This window comes from Solea solea, chromosome 10, assembly GCF_958295425.1.
Source record: "Solea solea chromosome 10, fSolSol10.1, whole genome shotgun sequence".
Taxonomy (NCBI): Eukaryota; Metazoa; Chordata; class Actinopteri; order Pleuronectiformes; family Soleidae; genus Solea; species Solea solea.
In genome coordinates this window covers 26,762,606-26,784,542 of record NC_081143.1, presented here as the reverse complement: position 1 = coordinate 26,784,542, position 21,937 = coordinate 26,762,606, and the positions used below count along the sequence as shown (strand labels likewise).

Here is a 21,937-nt window from a genome sequence, read left to right as displayed (position 1 = left end):
GCTGCACATACACAGGCCGTCCATGTCTGTCGCCGTCCACTTGACCACTTCCCCCACGCCCCTGCTATAAACCAGTAAATCAGCTGGGTCATTGTTTTCCCTTTAGGCCTCTCAAGACAAATCAATTGAGGCCAGTCCATTGTAATAAGGATGCGTTTGCCTTGAACGAGGCACTGGAGAAGCTGTGAACATCGGTTATTAGATTTTTCTTTCAGAGAGGGCTCAGCAGACTTGGGTCGAGGGCTTCTGTTTTCATTGAGTGGCTGTTATTCTAAGTCCACTGCTGCTTAGTAACTCCATCAGCGCTGGCATTGAGATGCTTTAGTCAGCAGCCGCGCTGCACACCGTCAGGAGTGCAGAGATTAACGCTCTCAGAAGACGTTCCAACCAACTGGAGGCTTTAGAAATTAATGAGAGTCCAACCCTAATTTTTGTAGTGTAGCATAAAATACGTGTCGACTTTTACGATTCCCTCTGTCCGCGGTTGAACCAATTTTTGGCGCCGGCCTAACAAAGCTTGGACACAGTAGAGTAAGCCGAAGCATATTTGATTTGGCAGAGATTTTTATACTGGATGCCCTTCCTGATGCAACCCGGCAAAAGGAGTATATTAGATGTGGCTCCCCTGTGGCAGGGGTCAATTTAGAGGGTTTAATTAACAATAAGAAATGGGGATTGGGTACCTTGCTCAGGGGTAGCCCAGTTCTTGACCTGGCAGGGACTAAAACAGGCAACCCTTTGGGTCACAAGCCAAGTTCATTGGGCTATGGGTTGCCCATTTACCAATGTTGGTAAATATAATCTCTACCCAAAGTTAAAGAGTTTAAGTATCTCAGGGTCTTTTTCACGAGTGAGGGAGCAATGGTGCGTGAGATTGGCTGGAGAAACAGAGCAGTGGGAGCAATTTTCGGCTGCACCATTGTGACGAAAATGAGGCTGAGGCAAAGCTCCCGATCTACAGCTCCGTCTTCGTTCCTACCCTCAACTGTCGTCATGAGGGATGGGTCAAGACCGGCAGAACAAGATCGTGGGTACAAGTGGCCAAAATGGGTCTTCTCAGAAGGGTGGCTGGGGTCTCCCTGGACGATGAACTCTGGGGTTCTCTGCTAGAGCTGCTACCCAAACAACCTGATCTTGCTGTTGTAGATGGACGGATGGCAACATGAAAGACTGTCCAGTCTGCATCGACCCGTCCGTCTCCTCTTTGTGCAAACAATCCTCATCAAACCAATCATCTTACAGGATCATTGATTGAGTCTAGAATCATAAAAAAAAACAACTTGATTTACTGCCCACTGTGAGAAGCGTTTTAGTTTCTCACACTTTGAAAAGGCTTAAAGGTGAAATTGTCAGACTGATGTGAGCTTCATCCAAATTCATTTGCTATTGTATTGAGTAAACACTGCAGACTCTCGGGAGCATTGTTAACAAGTCTGGAGGTTTTATTGTTGCTGCACCTCTGCTCTGTTTGGCATTTTAGTTGCTTGTGAAAAAAAAAAATCTTTCACCCTCCCTCCCTCCTTCTCTTTTCCTCAAGCTGCTCTTCTATTCCAGTGAACAAATTTCTAAATATTCAGACATCTTTCATTACGATGGCTTCAGGCGTCTTCAAAGCTCCTGTTTACCCGGGGATTTTTTCTTCCCTGTAAGAAAAGTAATCAGCTTCTGCTTTAATCTCTCAGGCACTCGGTCTCATCTCTGCTGTCCAGAGATCTGAGGGAATAAAAACCTGTAAAGATGATTTTTTGTTTTTATGTTTGTTTGTTTGTTCGTACAATTGTTTGCTGATGGTGGTGAATATTGATGATGTCACTTAGAGCGTTAACTCAACACCTCTCTGTGAACACTAAGTCACCTAAGTCTAAATCACTCACTCACGAAAGACCTGTACAGTACATGGATGGATAGATAGATAGATAGATAGATAGATAGAGATGTCTCAGATAGATAGATAGATATGTCTCAGATAGATAGATATGTCTCAGATAGATAGATAGATAGATAGATATGTCTTGAGATAGATAGAGATGTCTCAGATAGATAGATATATGATAGATAGATAGATAGATATGTCTTGAGATAGATAGATATGTCTTGAGATAGATAGAGATGTCTCAGATAGATAGATAGATAGATATGTCTTGAGATAGATAGAGATGTCTCAGATAGATAGATATATGATAGATAGATAGATAGATATGTCTTGAGATAGATAGATATGTCTTGAGATAGATAGAGATGTCTCAGATAGATAGATAGATAGATAGATATGTCTTGAGATAGATAGATATGTCTTGAGATAGATAGATATGTCTCAGATAGATAGATAGATAGATAGATATGTCTTGAGATAGATAGATATGTCTCAGATAGATAGATAGATATGTCTTGAGATAGATAGATATGTCTCAGATAGATAGATAGATATGTCTTGAGATAGATAGATATGTCTCAGATAGATAGATATGTCTCAGATAGATAGATAGATATGTCTTGAGATAGATAGAGATGTCTCAGATAGATAGATATATGATAGATAGATAGATAGATATGTCTTTAGATAGATAGATATGTCTTGAGATAGATAGAGATGTCTCAGATAGATAGATAGATAGATATGTCTTGAGATAGATAGATATGTCTTGAGATAGATAGATATGTCTCAGATAGATAGATATGTCTCAGATAGATAGATAGATAGATAGATAGATAGATAGATAGATAGTATTACTAACACTCACATGCTTACGCTCACAAACACTCGTCATAAAAACCCAGAGGAAATGATGAATGCAGCTCACAGGTTCGAGCTCCCCTGAAATAATCACCCGCTGATCTGAAGCATCATCCTCTCATGTCAGCGCTGACGTCTCATCAGCAGCTCCAGTGTCGTTAACCCTCTCTCACACGAGTCTGTTTATCCACTCACATTTCACTACCGTTTCCCCTGAGATTATGCTGTGTATGATACGGCCTTTCTGGGAAAACCAGCAGCTCCTACGCTCACTCACACACTCACACACACGAGTGTGCGTCATTACTCACCATGAAGAACCCCCGGCCTCTGGGCTCTTCCACAGCAGCCCACCGTAAAGCCTGATCAGCCGGGTCATTCATAAGCCACGTTGCTGTGGAGTAGATCATCATGAGTGGTGGCGGCTTGCGTTGGCCGGGAGTTTCCTGACGATAACACATCCACTTCCACGTCGTCTCATTTGCATCAGAATAACGCGCCGCGGGCGAGGCAGTGGCGTATGTTCGGCGGTGACATGAGATGAGCTGTGAATCAGTGATGTTGATGTTTGGCTTCAAATGTCACACAAGTGTGTTGTTTACTCTCCTCTTTACATGCAAACATATGCCGAGTTCATAAATTTGATCAATGACACATTGTTACGTGTTGTTATGCTACACAGGGCAATAAGGTCCTTCTTGCCACTGAGATTGTTTGTCCTTCCCTCCGTCTGTCTGTCTTCTCTCTTAGTCACCAATATTTTTTTCTGTCCGTCCATCTGTCCATGTTTTATTGTTGTATATAAGAGTTGTAACACAATTATTTCCTAGTTTGGGGTTCAATAAAGTCCATCCATCTATCTAGCTCCAATTTAGGAAGCTGAAATTTTTAAGTTTATTTCGTAGGGGTAGGGAATTGCCAGAGACACCATGATATGATATTATTACAACATTTAAGTCAACAATATGATATTATTATGATATTTAAGTCAACTATATGATATTATTATGACAATTAAGTCAACGATATGATATTATTACAACATTTAAGTCAACGATATGATATTATTATGACATTTAAGTCAACAATATGATATTATTATGACATTTAAGTCAACAATATGATATTATTATGACATTTAAGTCAACGATATGATATTATGATGACATTTAAGTCAACGATATGATATTATTACAACATTTAAGTCAACGATATGATATTATTATGACATTTAAGTCAACGATATGATATTATTACAACATTTAAGTCAACGATATGATATTACCACGATATTTAAGTCACAATATGATATTATCACGATATTTAAGTCACAATATGATGTTATCCCGATGTTTAAGTCAACGATGCGATATTATCTTGCGATATACTCACACAACAGCTCTAGTCGACTAACATGTTAATTGATTATTTTTTATCCACAATAAACTTCAAGTCAATACTTGGTATATAATATTGCCACCCATATTTCAATATTTCACTGTATCGATTTTCCCCTCACCTCTAATTTTTAATAGTAAGTTAATGTCGAAAATGGAACACTTTAATTGCAGCAATTTTTTTTGATTTTCAAATTGGGTTTTTCACATTTTGGTTAGAAAATGATTAGATTTCTATCCCCAGAAATATGACACTGGTAAATGAAATTATCACCATGATTGATTACAAGAGTATGGACTAAAGAGCAGGTGATGTCAGAAACACAGGTTGTAGCACATGTGGTATCGTGATGTTCTTGAAGGCTTTCTGAATCTTTGCCTCCTCGTCAAACACTCTGTCTGAGAAATTTCTTTAATGGCATCCACATCCTTCACACCTGCCCCGAGTCATTAGAGTGAACTGCACTTTTTAAAAACACCTGCAGCATCCAGGCATTAATCAGGAATTCTGAGCAGAGAAAAAGCAGTGAGAGCGGTGAGAAGTTCAGACCTTTTAGTCTGAATCTCTGCCTCTGTCAGTCTCTCTGTCTGTCTCTCTGGTTTCAGCTGCTTATCAATAGCCAGCAGTCACTTTGAAGACATGCCCCCCTCTTGTGCTGAATTCTGATTGGGTCAGTGTGATACGATTCACCGCATTGTCTGACAGCTGTGTGGCAGAGTGTTGATGGAGGGGAGCCAGAGTCAGAGAGTGAAAGAGAGATGGCCTGTAGGCAGGAGATATGAGGGGAAAGACGGGGTTTAGAGGCAGATGAACAAAGAAAGAGCAAGGTGTGATAGAGGAAAAAAAGAAGAGGGAAATGGAAAAGGAGAAAATAGGGAAGTTCAGAGAGAGAGAGAGAGAGAGAGAAAAGGGGTGAGGGGAAAAAAGCAGGGTTTGAAGCTGACATTAAAGCACAGGCTGTATAAAGCAGCTGAGCCAGCTTGACACTGAAGAGGAGGAGGAGGAGGAGAAATGTGGGGTCTCTGTTACTGCCCGTCAGAGAAGAGAAATGACACAACTAAAGCCTCTGTCACACTAAAATTAACGAGTCTTCTCGGGATTTGTGAACGCAGGTGACTCTGCTAGAAAAGACAAGTAATGTTATTCTTACGGGCAGTGGTCACCCTTCATCCCTGTGTCGCCCATGTGCGTATTTGAACGTCATAAAATCATGTTATGGTGTTAAGTAGAACAGTCAGTGCCTTTAAATGCATGTTAAATGTCTGATTCTACGTGAGGTTTTCTTAATGTCACTTAAACACGTTAGTCTGACTAAAATCGAGTAAGTCTTAGTCGGACTAAGACAATAATTTGGTTTTCTTAATGTCATGTAAACACGTTAGTCCGATTAAAATCGAGCTAGTTTTAGTCGGACTAAGACAATAATTTGGTTTTCTTAAAGTCATGTAAACACCTTAGTCTGACTAAAATCGAGTAAGTCTTAGTCGGACCAAGACAATAATTTGGTTTTCTTAATGTCATGTAAACACGTTAGTCCGATTAAAATCGAGCTAGTCTTAGTCGGACTAAGACAATAATTTGGTTTTCTTAATGTCATGTAAACACGTTAGTCGGACTAAAATCGAGAAAGTCTTAGTCGGACTAAGACAATAATTTGGTTTTCTTAATGTCATGTAAACACGTTAGTCAGACTAATGTGACAATATGGTATTATTGACTTGCATAAAAATAGGGATAACTGTTTACATGTGCATTGTATTTGGTCATTTAAATAGCGATAGTGTAGGTGGAAAAAGGCTTTAACATTATATTTAAACCAAATAGTTGTTTTTATGCTTTCAGTTTAAAATGACCACACATCATGAAAATGTATTTTCAGTTTCTGGCAACAGAAAATAACTTCACCCAGGTTTTTAATAAACTGAACCTTTAAAATACTCGTATGTATGAGTATAAATTGGACTTGAGAACATTTTTCGTGCAAATCCACTCACATCTATTGCTGTCACTAGGATCACTGTGACGATAAGTGTCCGTCATAAAATATCCAACAAAAATGTCACCTTCTGTAAAATATGCTGTGGATGTCGTTGTAAATCATTCTTCTTGTGGTCTGTCGCCGCAGTGCAGATCTTACCCTCATAAATTTCATACATTTAGATGTTTCTGGTAGGTTTTTTTTTTTTTCTCTCTCTCTTTCGGCCCATAAGTCAGTCAGCAGTTTACTCAGGCAGCGAAGCAGCGAGCTCCTGGTAGTTTTCTCTGTCACGCTGCCACGTCCTCATCACTCAGGTCACTGCTAACGTCACCGTGAGACCTGAGACGGCGTCATCACAAATAATCAAAACTCTGTTTAATCACAAACGACCTCCTGCCAGAATAAATCCATACTGAGTGTGACATTACTTTCTTCTTAGAGCCTGACTAAGAAATAGTTTAACCAGCATGAGAAGTGGTACGTTTAAAACAAAACAACTGCTATTTTCTGCGTCATTAGACGACAAACTCAGCGTGAGTTACAAAGTTGAATACAAAGTGAAATATAGAAACTTTGACTTTTTTTTTTTTAAACTATTGTCTACCACTGTGTCGATCGTTTAAAGCACCTCCAATTAACTAATGTCATTGTTTTTGTTGTCGTTTGAGACAATTTGAAATCCAATCTGAGCGACCGAGACGTTCCGATTTAAATGGATCTGTAAGAATCCAATCAGAATCGCATTGGAAACCACCCATGTACATATTTTGTGTTTGTGTTACTGTATACATTTTTTTTTATCTTATGTTAACCGATTCTGATTCTGTATGTGGTTTGAACTAGCTTTGGAAAAATGAGATCTCATGTGTTTTCTAAGCTGTTCAGACAGCCAAAAACAATCAAGCTAGATACAATCTGGATATGCTTAAAAATCTGGATTTGGACTGCTGCCTAAACAAGGCCAAAGTAATCCAGGGTTCACAGCATGTTGAGTGGCTACAAGATGCATTCAATGACCCTAGTAAATTAAATTTAATCACTTCTCCTGTTCCACAGTCAGTCTATCTAGTTGGCTTACGAGCTAAACTCAATGGTAATACAAAAAAAAAACTGCTTCACAGAAATGACAGCAGAGGTCTCAAACCCGCAGCCCGGGGACCAAATGTAGCCACCACAATCAGTTTCATGCGGCCCACCGTTTAAAGTCAAGCTATGATGAAAGCTGCCTTGCGACCTCCTCTTCCTGGTAAACACATTAAAGTTTGAGACCCCTGGTCGAAACAAAGCATTATCCCTTACCTTAACCATAACCCCTTAATGCCTAACCCAAACCACAATTCAAATCTGAGGTTCTGCCTCATGAGGACCAGGTTGTGGTTTCTCCATGAGGACTTCTGGTCCTGACTAGGTCAGTGTTTATGTCAGAAAAGGTCCTAAAGAGGTAACAAATACAAGAAAACACACACACACACACACACACAGTGACCCCATCAACCATGATTCATCTCACTGACAGAGTGAAGTGTAAAGGAGATGATTACCAGTGAAGGGCTCAGCCTCCTGAAAATCTACTGCTTTCTCCCTGCCCAGCAGAGCAAATGGGAAAATATTGCTTATGTTCACAGCCGTGTGTGTGTGTGTGTGTGTGTGTGTGTGTGTGTAGGTTCAGGTTATAGGCTCCAGTAATGCCTGAAGCCTGACCAGCATGGTTAAGCAGCTCCCAGACTTGTTAACCATGTACAGTACAAATGTGCTGACTGCAGGCAGATTGATGTGCAAATGTTGCAGCAGTGTGTTTATCAAATCCTCAGGACCTTTTTTGATATAAACTCTGTCTTTGTCAGATCCACTAGTCCTCAAAACCTGGTCCTAATGTGGCAGAACCTCATTCCTGAAGCTCATGTGTCATGTTTTAAGCTGTTGTTTTTCACCTTTTTCCTTTTCCGTTCGTTGTCCCACACCCTGGTCTCTGATTGGTCAGGGTTGCTTGAGTCGTCATAGACGCCCTGTGTCTTTAAGTATTTCACACTTAGCAACAAAAAAGACGGAGGATTAAAAAGGAGGAAAAAGTAGTAGCCAAACAGATTATATCGCTTTGTACGTCACGTTTGTTTACACAGGTTTCAAGCTGTGAGAGTTCATTGTGCACTTTAAATCCACAAGTAAAGAAAATTTCAGAAGCTGACAGGCTGAATATACAGTATCTGATGGAAGAAGGGCCTTTCTGCATGGAGTTTGCATGTTCTCCCCGTGTGGGCGTTGGTTTTCTCCGCCTTCTCCGGCTTCTTCCCACAGTCCAAAACCATGCAATATGGGATTAGGTAAATTGGACACTCTAAATTGACCGTAGGTTTGAGAGTGAATGGTTGTTTGTCTTTATATGTAGCCCTGCGATGGACTGGCGAACTGTCCAGGATGTGACCCCGCCTGTCGTCCTTATGTCAGCTGAGATTGGCACAGCCCCCCCCGCGACCCTCCTGTGGAGGATAAAGTGGTAGAAAATGGATGGATGAATATATTACTGCCACAAATTTGCTTTTTGGAGTTTTCTAGGAGCGATGGCGCCTAAGGACTTTTGCCCGGGGGAGCTCCGTGGAGCAAATCACTTAAAATGGAAGCAAAAGCCAAATCAAAAGACCGTTGCTCCTCAGTGGCCGCCAAGTCATATGTACACAAAAGCTGCTAGATGTTGCTTCTCTGTCCTCATTGCATAAACCACACCTCGGGCACACCAGGGGTTTGTGATTGGTTCCCTTTTCTTTAGGAGATTCTGAAATTGGTGTCTTCACCAGACGTGTCTGCAGAGCGAAATCAAGGCTAGGTTCACCCAGGCTAGGTTTAAACAAGAAATATGACCAGAACCCTTCTTGCATTGAGGTGCTGTGTATGTTGCCACCTCACCACCGCGCGCCTCCCCTCTCTTTAAGTGCTCGGGAAGCTGACTTATACTCTGGTCTAAATGGAAACCTATTAGCGAATATCATGTAAATCACAGGTCAGTCTCATTATTTCCTAATGAGCTGTAGAATGAGGGCGTGTACTGTATGGAGGCGCCGCTCTCTTCTCCTTAAATCAGCATAAAGACTTTGAGGCAGACACTCAGAGCGGTCGCTGTATGATTCCCGCGTGTGTGCACTTAAACGCTGTAAAGCAGGGTGTGCAGTCATTTCTCTGAGGGGCCTTAATGTTGCTCATTTGCATAAAGTCCTTAAAATGAGATCTGATGCAGGTGAATGATAAAAAAAAAAATATGTGCATGTCGACCCTCGTGCTGAAAATCTGATTGAATATGTAAATGGATGCGACATCTCTCTCTGCTCTCTTATCAGCAGCAGAGTGTTTGAGTCATTTTTATCTGGGACATTTTGTGAAGAACTGTTGTCACGGATACCATACGTCAAAAAAAACAACAATATTAAAACCTAAAAACAAATATTGAAATCTAACGACTTAACTTTTCAATTTCTTTTGCGCTCACTGTTTAAATGTTTGATTTAAAAAGAAAGTGCAAATCTAATCTAAACTTTTATCCATTCAGCCTGCTCTCAATGTATATATTTTATATTTATTTGGTATCATCTTTAAGATTTTATCTTGTTTGTACACTTTGCTTTTTGCTTTATTTCTTTTAAAGTATGATATGTGTGCTGTAGCATACAAATAAACTTTGCGCTAAATTCTAATAGTGTTGTTTTAAGCAGATTATTTGTCTTCAGTTTGTTTAGGCTGATCGATAGCTGTGTTAGATGGATTGGTGGAAAGAAGGGAGCTGAGCTGTAAGTGAAAGCTCTCATTTTACCAGGTGATGTATGTTCAGACTCTCTCCGTGGTCGTGAGCTTCAGATAGTGACCAAAATGATGAGATTGTAGTTATATGCAGTGGAAATGAGTTTCCCTCCATTGAAAGGGTGAGGAGCTCAATGTAGATCTGCTGCTGATGATGATCAAGCTGAGGTGGTTCAGAGGTCTTCTGAGTATCTCCCAGCTCGTGGGAGGAGACCCCAGGGAATTTACAGGGATTATACTGTAGATCTAATCCGGAATGAGAATGCCACTGAATCCCCAAGAGGAGCATTGAAATGTGCGATGAGGGTGAAGGAAATGTGAGGAACTGTGCTTAGCATCTGCCACCGCGACCTGATCCCACACAAGCAGAGGAGCAAGAAGGTCAAAAGGTCGTGGTAATGAATGAAATAATTTCTATAAAATCTTGACCTGTAATCCTCGTAAAGTGATTAAAAAAGATCTCTCTTCTCACTTTGTCACCCCTCCTACTTTTCCTAATATAATTAAATTAAATGCCAAATTCAATAAAAGTCAATGAAGTGTTCTGGAGACGTGTCCACTGGAGGACCTGAAAACACACTTGGACACTCACATACTGACCTACTCGCTTCTCTGCTTAATAAGTCCACAAACGTCGCTGTGTGTCAGTGTTTGTACAGAATATACTATGTTCAACAAACATGTAGAGAAGCAACTTTTACCTGCTTTGGTCCGAACTAAAATATCCACTAGAAGAGTTCTGTCCTCTCCTCCTATTGCACTTCCACTCACACACTTGGGCCTCTTTTCTTTATTGGGGACCAAAGTTCGCAAACACCTCTGTCCCTCAGATGTTTTACAGAATATTAATGTAATTACATTGGAATCAAATTCGCGTTTAAAAAATATATCGGAGAAGCGACATTTTCACCATTCCGTTCTGCTCTCTGTCTCCCTCTGTGTCTGTCAGTGGTACTGCAGCCTCACAGCAGGAGCTCTTCTTTCTCTTCTTCTTCTCTACTTCACTCCTTCATCTTTAGTGTCTTTAAGTGTCAGAGCTTTTCTTTGTGTTTTAACATCGAGATTAAGACACATTTCCAGGACAAAGACGTCTCAGCTAGCGCTAAGAGCAGGTGCAGTTACTCATGCGTGAGGGATTTTACATCATTACAGCATTTTAGTAGGAGTTATACTTATTATGGCTTTGGTGCGTTATGGAGCCATATTTTTAGATACACCTAAAAATTAACACAAAATAAACTTTAGTGTTTATATAAAATAAAGTTTTCAGTCATTACTCCACAGTTGTTGTGGTTTTTTCATGTGAAGAGGAGAAACTCTATATTTGCTGTACATCAACTACAGCTGGAACATCAGCTGGAACATCAAATAAATAAAACAAAGAAATTATGACTTAATAGAACTAAAAATGAACAATAAAACAATAAAATACTGTAGAAAGTATAGAAAACAACACAAATAAACAAGTTATACAATAAAAACAATGAGAAAAGATAAAACCAATTGGGTCGAAAGCCAAAGAAAACATACATTTTAAAATGTAACATTATATTTAACAGTATCTGGCTTTATATCCCTCACAGCAGATGTTTTAAGTGACATCACTACCTTTACATTATTCAAACAGTAGGATAAAGATAAAAGAATAAATGCCAGGTTCATTTTAACCAACGTGCTGCACAACCACATCAATAAAACGGACGGCATTTGAATTTGATTCCACTTTTGCTGCTTCTGCCTCCTGCTCGGTATCTCTCACATGTCCGCGGTGTGTATGTGTGTGTCTGACGGACAGCTTGACTGTGGCAGGCACATGAAAGCGGCCCTGACCTCGGCTATCCGGCGCAGACACGCGGGTCAGACGGGTTAGCAGGGATGATGGTGCACCTGGCCGCTCAAGGTCGGAGGTCGGCACATTCATCTCTGTCCGTCTCTCCCTCTGTGCACGACTCCAGCACCGCCTCATAAAAGTTACAGCTGTAAACCCTCCAAGTGTTTGAAAACTCTCCTGGCCACAGATATCGTCCACCACGTAATATAAAGTGAAGTTGTGGTTTATTTATAAAACATGAGGCAACTGTAGCTCAGAGGACAATAAAAAAAACACACCGCGGCACCGGAGACATGTCTAGAGAACAATTAAATTAATAAAACAAGTCATTTCAAATAACACAATTTCAACATACATATAAAAAAGTAAGTAGAGATCATAATTGCACAGAATAAAATGTGTACTGCACACGTAGACGGCAGCTTTTCATGGTTTAAAACTCCATCCACACGGGAGAAACTCTGACTCTTACAGAGATCAGAGAGCACTAATTTGAGCCCTTCATATCGCTCTCTTGGAGAAACTGTCAGACACGCGAGGCATTTTAATAGCGTGTGTGTGTGTGTTGACGTTCTGCTGTTTATCGGCGCTCGGGAAGGCAGAGTGTTCTCACCAAAAATTTGGAGAAAGTTCCCCGAGAGACGAAGCGCCACGTGAGGTCTGATTGGTTTAAAACTAAAAGCATGTCTGACGCAGGTCGTTAAGAGCTTCAGACGCGACGGACTGAACAGAATTCTGAGCAGCGAGTGGATCTAACTTTAAATGAGCCGCAGTCAATGAATGGGTTTTCAGCAGGAAAAGTGATAAAAAGATGCACAATGCAGTCTTTTCATTAAGGTTAGCCAGACGAGAACAGAGAACCTGAAACCACCTGACCTTTGGCAGCGAAGCTGTTACTGTGATTGTAAAAGTGTGTTTTCTCCATCCACACCGTCCTGAGGTGTATTCACATTATAATCACGTCTATGGACGACAGCGAAATGATACAGTGAGGAAGAAAGAACCTGAAGTTTTCCAGAACTTTCCCAATGACATCTTTGTCCTTTATGTTTTTTAAAAGGTTTTTTTTTTTGTTTCAAGAAATGTCTTCATACACACAAAAATTACTCTAAACGCTGTAGTATATATGCCAGGCCTGTATGTGGCGCTGTAAAAATATGCCAAAAACAGGGAGGAAGATGTTGCACGTGTGCATAAAGGTTTTTTTCTGTATTAGTTGTATACACAAAATCATAAGGAGTCTGGTGTCAGAGGAGTCTGGTGTATTTAGCGACAGCACTGCTAAAACCCAGCGATCGTGAGCCCAATCACGACCCGTTCCGTGGTATTTCAGTTCAGTGACTGTGTCCTAAGATAATGATTCAGTGTTGCGTATAAAACAATGTCACCGCAGTTTCATGCAGCCGTGCTGTGATGACTCCGCCCACGTTGACAGTAATGGAAAACAACAATTGTCAGTTGTATTTTTCAGTAAGTTTGAAAATGAAGTTCCAGTCGAGAGACTCTTTTATTATTGTTTCATTAAACTTTTCATTTTAATTTATTAAGCAGAGAACTTTTTTGCTTTAAAGTGTCCACTTGAGTTCGGAGGCGGAGGTTGGAGACGATTGTGTCTCGAGTTATGTTTTTGTACCTGAGCGAGCACCGAGCTACTCCTTCACTCTGAGTTTCTCTTTCTGGTTTCAAAGGTTACCTATAGCATCAGTAATTCTGGACTCAGTAGATTTTCCAAATCTATTACTTTTCAAAAACCTTGAGGCTTTTTCCTTTTTGAAGAATGGCACAGACTTTGTGTTTGACTCGTGGGTCACGGGGAGCCTGAGAGCAGAGCGCGGAGAAGTGGAGAAAAGAAACTTGAAACTTGGGACTGAATGTGATGGTGGCCTTCAGTCCTTCATTAGAACTTCAGAAACTCAGTGTAACCAACACTCATATTTGTGTGACTGCTTATACACACAACCCTTGGATATATTTATATAAATTAAAATGTTCCCTTTTTATAATTAGCACTACGTCGCTGTAATATCCCTCTCATGTATCATTGTGTCTTATATCTAATTAGAAAAGATGCATAATTGCCTTTTGGAGTAACATTACCCGACTCTAATTGCCTGAGTCATAAGCCGTCAAAGCCCCTCTGTGCATTTTAAATATGTGTTACTTCCACAAAACAACACTCACCATGTGTGTGTGTGTGTGTTTCCTGGTCAACAATAATGTTTTAGCAGAAGCATTTGGTGTCAAAAATGTGTTGCATGGAGCACGTGTGTAAAAAATAATGAGGCCACACTGAACACGCAGGGTATTTTTACTGTTGCTAGTGTGTATTTTAAGAAGGAGCAAATGGGACAGTTGGAAAAATGGGAAAAGAAAGACACAGGAATGGGACTGTGTTCTATTTCTTGCTCTACTTCTCAGTGTCAGTGTGAGTTTGTTTGCACTGGTTTTTGCCACATGGTGCGCGAGTTATCACTGTTTTCGCGTTGTTTTAGCACGGGTGTTTCTATTTTAATGGCAGCTGTTTTGACACATCACAGCAGGAAAAGGAACCAATTTAAATAATCAGATAACTGAGGGAACAGAGTCAGCAATAACCCTGAGAGCACAGAGCATTAAGGCTGCTGTTCTTCCATTACTATGTTGAAACGTATATACATTTTATAAGAATGTGCAATATTTAGTCGGACTAACGTGTTTACAAGGCATTAAGAAAACCAAATTATTGTCTTAGTCTGACTAAGACTAGCTAGACTTTAGTCGGACTAACGTGTTTACAAGGCATTAAGAAAACCAAATTATTGTCTTAGTCTGACTAAGAATAGCTAGACTTTAGTCAGACTAACGTGTTTACAAGGCATTAAGAAAACCAAATTATTGTCTTAGTCTGACTAAGACTAGCTAGACTTTAGTCGGACTAACGTGTTTACAAGGCATTAAGAAAACCAAATTATTGTCTCAGTCTGACTAAGACTAGATAGCCTTTAGTCAGACTAACATGTTTACTAGGCATTAAGAAAACCGAATTATTGTCTTAGTCTGACTAAGTCTAGCTATCCTTTAGTCGGACTAATGTGTTTACATGAGATTTAGAGACATTATATCCTTTTCTTCAGCACAATCAACTTTATAAACACACCTGAGCAAAAAGTACTAAAAATTTGGAAACATGTCACAGTTCAAAGTTAGCTTGGCTCGTTTTTATAAACAAAAATAACATTTAAAAAAATTCACAACCTTGACTCAGCAACACATAAGAGGACAATTTTGTAAAGCCTGGAAATGTGACCTATAAACACACCCAGGATGTCCATATAAGGAGTTGTGTGTTATTCCCACGGAAAGAGAAAATTTAAATTAAACACTAAGGGTTAATGTAATCAGTCCAGGCATTTGCACATCAGTGGCAACCCCAATATTTCAATTTTCAATCTCTCAGTGCACCCTCTCAATTCACATGAAGCGCGACACATTGGAGGAAAAGAATTGGGCTTGTAAGTGGAAGGTTGCTGGGTCAATCCCGGGAAGAGCCAGGGGTCTGGGGTAGAGCAGGAACAGCAGCAGTTGTGTTGCATTTCGTTGGTTTTGATTTGCTTAGCATTCCGTTGGCGGAATAACCCATTTTCAATCACTTTGGCAAGAACCCAAAGATTATAATACGCTTATGAATGTCCTGGTTTATTTTTGGCAGTCGAATCCACCTCTGCAACTTTCCATGGGCACTTCTTGGTGATTTCAGCCATAGTCCAACTTTATAAAGCTGTAGTAACTTTAAAACATAAACAATCGTTTACTATGTGCTTTGTGTGAACTGTTGTCACAGTTCACACAAATCACAATTTGTTTGTCACCAAACAAACAAATTGTGCGAGACATATCAGTTGAGCCAAGGACGTTTATAATAAAACATAAATAAATAAAATGATTCTATATTTTAATAAATATTTGAACAAAACTTGAAACGTGTTTCAAAAGTAAATGTGGATCCAGTCCCTGATTACTTTAATTAAAAGAATAAATAGCTAAAATGAATCACAAAGTTCGTACATTGATATTATGCTGGGAATAACATGATATTACTGTAATATAATCTCCTTATTGCTACATTATTTCCAACAAATAAGAAATAAGACCCCAATGTTAATTCCCTGTTACATAATTATCCCAATACTCTCACTGTATTTTTTTACCATATTACAACTGTACTACTGTAATGTAAATGTTCTAAATCTGTATGATCATCTCCTCATGCTTTTCATTTCCATATCCCCCACATCTCATTAATTACCTCGAGTGCAAAGTTATTAGAATTAATGTGCAGATCTTAGAGAACGAGAGCCACGGCTGCTGCGAAGCAAAATTATCCTCCAATCCCGAGCAAAGAGGCGCTGACCGAGCGGTGTGATAACACCAGACGTGAAGTAACAGCACTAATTATAATGCTTGTGGAGAACATAATGGTTTTCCTCTAAAGGGCAACAACAACTAAACAAGAGAGGAGAAGTGAACCCTCCTTCTCTGGGTTGTGGACTCTGGTGTGTGTTCAGTAATGTCCATCTGTAAAGATCATTTTTAGAGAAAACCCTGAGACAAACAACACAAACATTAAACCCAAACTAATGATTAACACGACGTAAACAACAGCCATGATACTCTAATGTGTCTAAAAACCTGCATTATATCACAATCATTTCCACTGAAGACACAGTCGAGGCCTCATTGTCCTCCTCTCTAACTCTGACCCTGGGTCAGTCTGCTGTAATATCTGCTCTCCTGCCATTACAGCTGCATTATGTCGGCTTTTTATTGCCCATTCAGCACCTTCGACTGACACAGTGGTCATCTCTAACATGATATCATCTCTGTAGAGCGGCAGCTGGGGAGATTTATACTTTATGTAATATGAAGAAGAAGAAAAAATTGTTTTCAGATGTGCTTTATGTTTCACCAGTAGGATACATCAAACCAGGTGAGTCAGTGCGTTAACAAGCATGTTAAAAGTCAGATTTTAGTCATGTAAACACGTTAGTCCGACTAAAATCAAGCTATTCTTAGTCGGACTAAGACAATATTTCTATATATAGTAAATAATTTATATCACCAAAAGAGCCAGTCCTGCCCTGTCTCACAGTTTTTGCTAAATTAATCAATATGTAATTTTAAGCATGTGTTTTTTTAAATAAATCATTCAACGACCTGACTCAGTTTACCAGCGAAAATGGCAAAAACTCACATTTAAGAAGCAAGAAACAGCAGCTGTTTTATAATGTCCAACAGGTGAGATTTAAACTCTGTAAATCATCGCTTTCCCTGCGGTTTTCTCCTCTCAAGCAACTTTACTGAATTTTCATTCTGTTTTCTAAAGAAGCCCTGAAAGGCAAAAAAAAGCTTCTTTTTTTTTCTCTTACTGGGGAAATCGACAAAGATCGTCTCCCAGGGGTCATTTTTGAAAGATAGAAACTCTTCAGGAGTTTGTGTAAAGGAAAAACATTTTTGTTGTGTGTTTGAAAAGGGGAAATTAAACTTCAGAAAATCATCTAGAAATGTTTTTTTTTCCCCATTTGCCTTTCAGGGCTTCTGTAGTTCTCTGTAACTCTGCCCCGCCCTCTTTCTCTCAGTAACAAGAGGCTCCTCCCACTCTCTCGCTTACTTCCATATCCTTCACGTCTTGAAACATAAGCGTTGTTTAGGCCACAAGAAAAAAAATCCAGCTTCAATTTTCTATTTCTTGTTTCCCGCAGACTCAAACTCACGTCTACGTTTAAAGGTTTGTGCGTACGTCGTCACCTCGTAACAACTTAAGACAACGTGGAACATTTGAAATGTTATTGGGGTAATTAATGGGATATTACTGAGCCACCACTGTCTGTCTAATCTAATTATCCATGTGGTTCTCTTTAGTTCTGTTTCTGTTTGTCATTCTCAAACACTCCCTTCTCTCTCTGTCTCCCACAGTTTACTCTCTGATGCTGATTGCCTCTGTAAAATGTCCACAGTGAATATTCACAGCTAATTGCTTCATGTTGTGTTGTTGTAGGCGTCGAAACTAACTGGACCGTGGAGGCAGAAGAGAGAGAGAGAGAGAGAGAGAATAACAGCACAAGATACTAATGGGCTTCTCTCTCTCTCTCTCTCTCTCTCTCTCCCTCTCTCTCTCTCTCTCTCTGTCCAGATTTAAGAGTCTAAAAACACTTCATGGATGAAGACAGAGGTGTCTGATGTCACTAAGGCTGCATTCACACCAGCTCCTTCTTAATCGAACCCTAGTTCGTTTGCGAACTCTAAAACCTGGTTTTAGATTAGGATTAGGATTAGAATTGGGTTGAGGTTAGGGTGATGCACTTAGTTGTGATGGTTCAGGTGAGGTTAAATGGCCTTTTTACCTGATGAAGGTTTGATGTTTTGACCAAAATTGACTTGCTGACCCCTGGTTTAGGGAGTGAGGACATTTTGTCTGGACCTCACAATTTTAAAGGTCTTTTTTGGTTAAGTATTTGAATAAGTTTCCCGTGTGTTCAGCTCGTCCCCAGCGTCTCAGAGCAGAGAACTTTGCTGAATTTTTACATGATTTGAAACCTCATTTTTAAGCACTTTAACTTTAAAATCATTCAAATCTGGGTCTGGTGGTTAGAAACATACTTTTAACATTTTTAAATAGATACGTCACATAAAAAAATTAAAAAAAGAAAAAACGGGCCATCGATCATCTCATAGTGCATTTAAATCAATGATTTTCTACATATTAATGCGTTTCTATCTTCTACTTCATAACCTAAGACTTATTAAAATCAATTTACTGCGTCAGCACATAATAAAATATGGTATTGTCTGGATTTCATCGTCAGCTGTGAGAGAGGAACACACCACCATCATCATCACCACTTCCCCGCTCTTCCTGTTGTGAAACAGCAGCGTCACACTCTGTCCCAGCAGCAGTTTGTCTCCGCGCTGACAGGTGTAGGACACTTCATAAATAACACTCTCACTGGTGGAAGTGGAAGTGTTGTTTGTCCAAGGTTAACTTTCAGTGCAAATCCTGGGAGTGACTCTGCACCGGCTGATGAATACACACTCACTCTGCCTGCACTTAGTGTTGTTGTTGTTGTTGTTGTTTTTAGCACCTGGAGCTGAGAGCAGCTGCTGGATGTAAAAAGCGTGTTTTCTTGTTGTTGTTGTTGTTTTTTTATATATATTTTAACAAAAGCTATTTCTTCTCTGTCTCCTGTTTTGTTTCAGATTGATACGAGAGAGGATCTCAAGAACCGAAACACCAGCAGCTCCTGGAGATCCACGTGAACCTCTTTACTTCCGTGTGTGTGTGTGTGTGTGCTTGTATTTATATTTTTGTGAGGTCCAAAGAAACCTGTATTTTGTCTGGGCTCCACAACTTTAAAGTTTTTTTAAGACTGGGTTAATGGTAAGAATTGGATCTAAGTTGGACACTTAGTTGTGATGGTTAAAATAAGGGGCTAGGGAATGCATTATGCCAAAGATGTGTCCTCACTAAGATACAAAACAAGTTTGTGTGTGTCTGTTGTAGGCGGTGAGGACACATTTTCATTAAAACCTGTTTTTAAGGGACATTTTGACCTTTTGAGGACACGTTAGCTGGTCCTCACAACAACAAAAAAAGGGCTGTTTATGGGTTAAGACCTTTGTGAGGGACATTTTGTCTGGCCTCCACAACTTTAAAGGGATTTTTAAATGGTTAAGACCTGGTTTTAGGGTTAGGGTAGGGTTAAGACTAGGCACTTAGATCTACTACTGACCTTGTCAGGGCCAGTAGTCCCCATGGAGCCCAAAACCTGGCCATAATGAGGCAGGACCTCCTTTCTGAAGAACTAGTTAAATTTAGCCCCAACATTTGAATTGTAGTTATAGTTAAGGTTAAGGATAAGGCTTTTTTTAGGCTGTCCAAATGAAAGGAAATCAATGTAGTGTTTTAAGTGTCTGTGTGTCTTTGTGAGGACCAAAAAACATGTGAACCATACGGAGTGAGAACATTCTGGCTGGTCCTCACATCTTTAAAGGGCTTTTTTGGGGTTAAGACCTGATTTTAGGGTTAAGTTTAGGCACTTAGTTGTGGTTAAGGTTAGGGTATGGAGTATGTCAATGAAATGAGTGTCCTCACTATGAAAGTGCTGTAAAGTACTGTGTGTGTGTGTGTGTGTGTGTGATAGAAAGTACTGTAACGTGTGTTTTTAACATCACAGCAGTTTTAGTCCGTAGACCGTGAAGACGTCGTCAGACTAACTGTACCTTCTCTCCACATTTAAACTGGATGTGGGTCAGAGCAGCTCTTTTTATATTCCGCTGCTCTCATTACATTTTTGGGTCACTCAGCTTTTTTACAGTGAGAGCCTCGTAAATAAATCATAAATGGCCCTGATCTGCTTCAGAGTGGTCATCTGTTCACATCTGTGAGGTGTGCGCTTTGTGTTGAATTATACAGCGAGCTGTTCCCAAATGACGTGAACACAAAAACAGTCACTGGCCTTGTGTATAAAGTGGTGTCACTGAGAGTCTCTGTCTTTACATGAGTCAGATCTGGCAGCAGGCAGCGCTCTGTGCCCCGGCTGGTCCCAGCGAGGCCAGCGGATATGAAGGGCAGGGGGGCAGAGGGGCTGACGCTGCAGGGAGGGAGGCCAGGAATAGAAGTGGTCAGATGGGGCAGTATTGATCAGCAGGAGGGGTCAGAGGACGACCACACACTGATCCTGCGTCAGAGACACGAGCAAAGTGCAGGAAACTTGGAGCAGATAGATAGATAGGTGCAGATAGATAGATAGATAGATAGATAGATAGGTGCAGATAGATAGATAGATAGATAGGTGCAAATAGATAGATAAATACATAGATAGATAGATACATAGATAGGTAGGTAGGTGCAAATAGATAGATAGGTGCAAATAGATAGATAGATAGATAGATAGATAGATAGATAGGTGCAGATAGATAGATAGATAGATAGGTGCAGATAGATAGATAGATAGATAGATAGATAGATAGATAGGTGCAAATAGATAGATAGATAGATAGATAGATAGATAGATAGATAGATAGATAGATAGGTGCAGATAGATAGATAGATAGATAGATAGATAGATAGATAGATAGATAGATAGATAGGTGCAAATAGATAGATAGATAGATAGATAGATAGGTGCAGATAGATAGATAGATAGATAGATAGATAGATAGATAGATAGATAGATAGGTGCAAATAGATAGATAGATAGATAGATAGATAGATAGATAGATAGATAGGTGCAAATAGATAGATAGATAGATAGATAGATAGATAGATAGATAGATAGATAGATAGATAGATAGATAGATAGACAGATAGATAGATAGATAGATAGGTGCAAATAGATAGATAGATAGATAGATAGATAGGTGCAGATAGATAGATAGATAGATAGATAGATAGGTGCAGATAGATAGATAGATAGATAGATAGGTAGATAGGTGCAGATAGATAGATAGACAGACAGATAGATAGATAGATAGATAGATAGATAGATAGATAGATAGATAGATAGATAGATAGATAGATAGATAGATAGACAGACAGACAGATAGATAGATAGATTAGAACAACTTCATAGGAAACGTATATTACATTTCTGCCAATAAACTCATTTTTAAATGCTAGACCCTTAAGTTGAAACTAGAAGCTAAAAGCTAAAGCTAAACTTAGAAGCTGAACACCCAAGAAGATGTTGGTGTGATTAAAAATGACACAGTATGAGTCTTCTGTCTCTGATTGTTTTGTCCTGTGCTGCAGTTCTGATTCCAGAGCACAGCTTTGATATGTTGGTGAGAGTTTACAGTCGCAGTCACAGATTCACTCTTTTATTTTTATTCCTGTGGTTCCAAATCTTCAATCTCCAATTCTCTCAGATGAACGACTTCCAAGAGACAATGTTCTTTGACTCTTCCATCCGGCTGATTCCTCACCACTTGCTTTAACCATCAAACAGTGTTTCATGTGGTTCCCCTGCTCATCGTGAGCTGGAAGTCTCTGCAGACGTGAAATATTAACTTCCTGTCCGGAGCCGTTACGCTGTACGTACAGACTTCACGGTGGTTTTCCAGCTGGAGATTAAAGGAGTCCGACAGCACGGCGGCAGTGACGATGAAGAGGAAGATCACGCCACGTGAAGGTGACACAGTTAAAACATACGTGTTTGTGTTTGTCCGTCCTCTC

At 39.8% G+C, this 21,937-nt stretch overlaps 1 protein-coding gene across 1 annotated transcript in view; it reads left to right on the top strand.

Annotated features, from left to right (window-relative positions):
• LOC131467234 (endonuclease V-like) overlaps nucleotides 1–19,095 on the top strand; it is a 56,135-nt gene extending 37,040 nt beyond the window's left edge. The window contains exon 9 of the mRNA XM_058641021.1: nucleotides 18,961–19,095. The gene's annotated coding sequence lies outside the window, so the exon portion shown is untranslated. The remainder of the gene's footprint in view (nucleotides 1–18,960) is intronic.
• The last annotated feature ends 2,842 nt before the right edge of the window (nucleotides 19,096–21,937 follow it).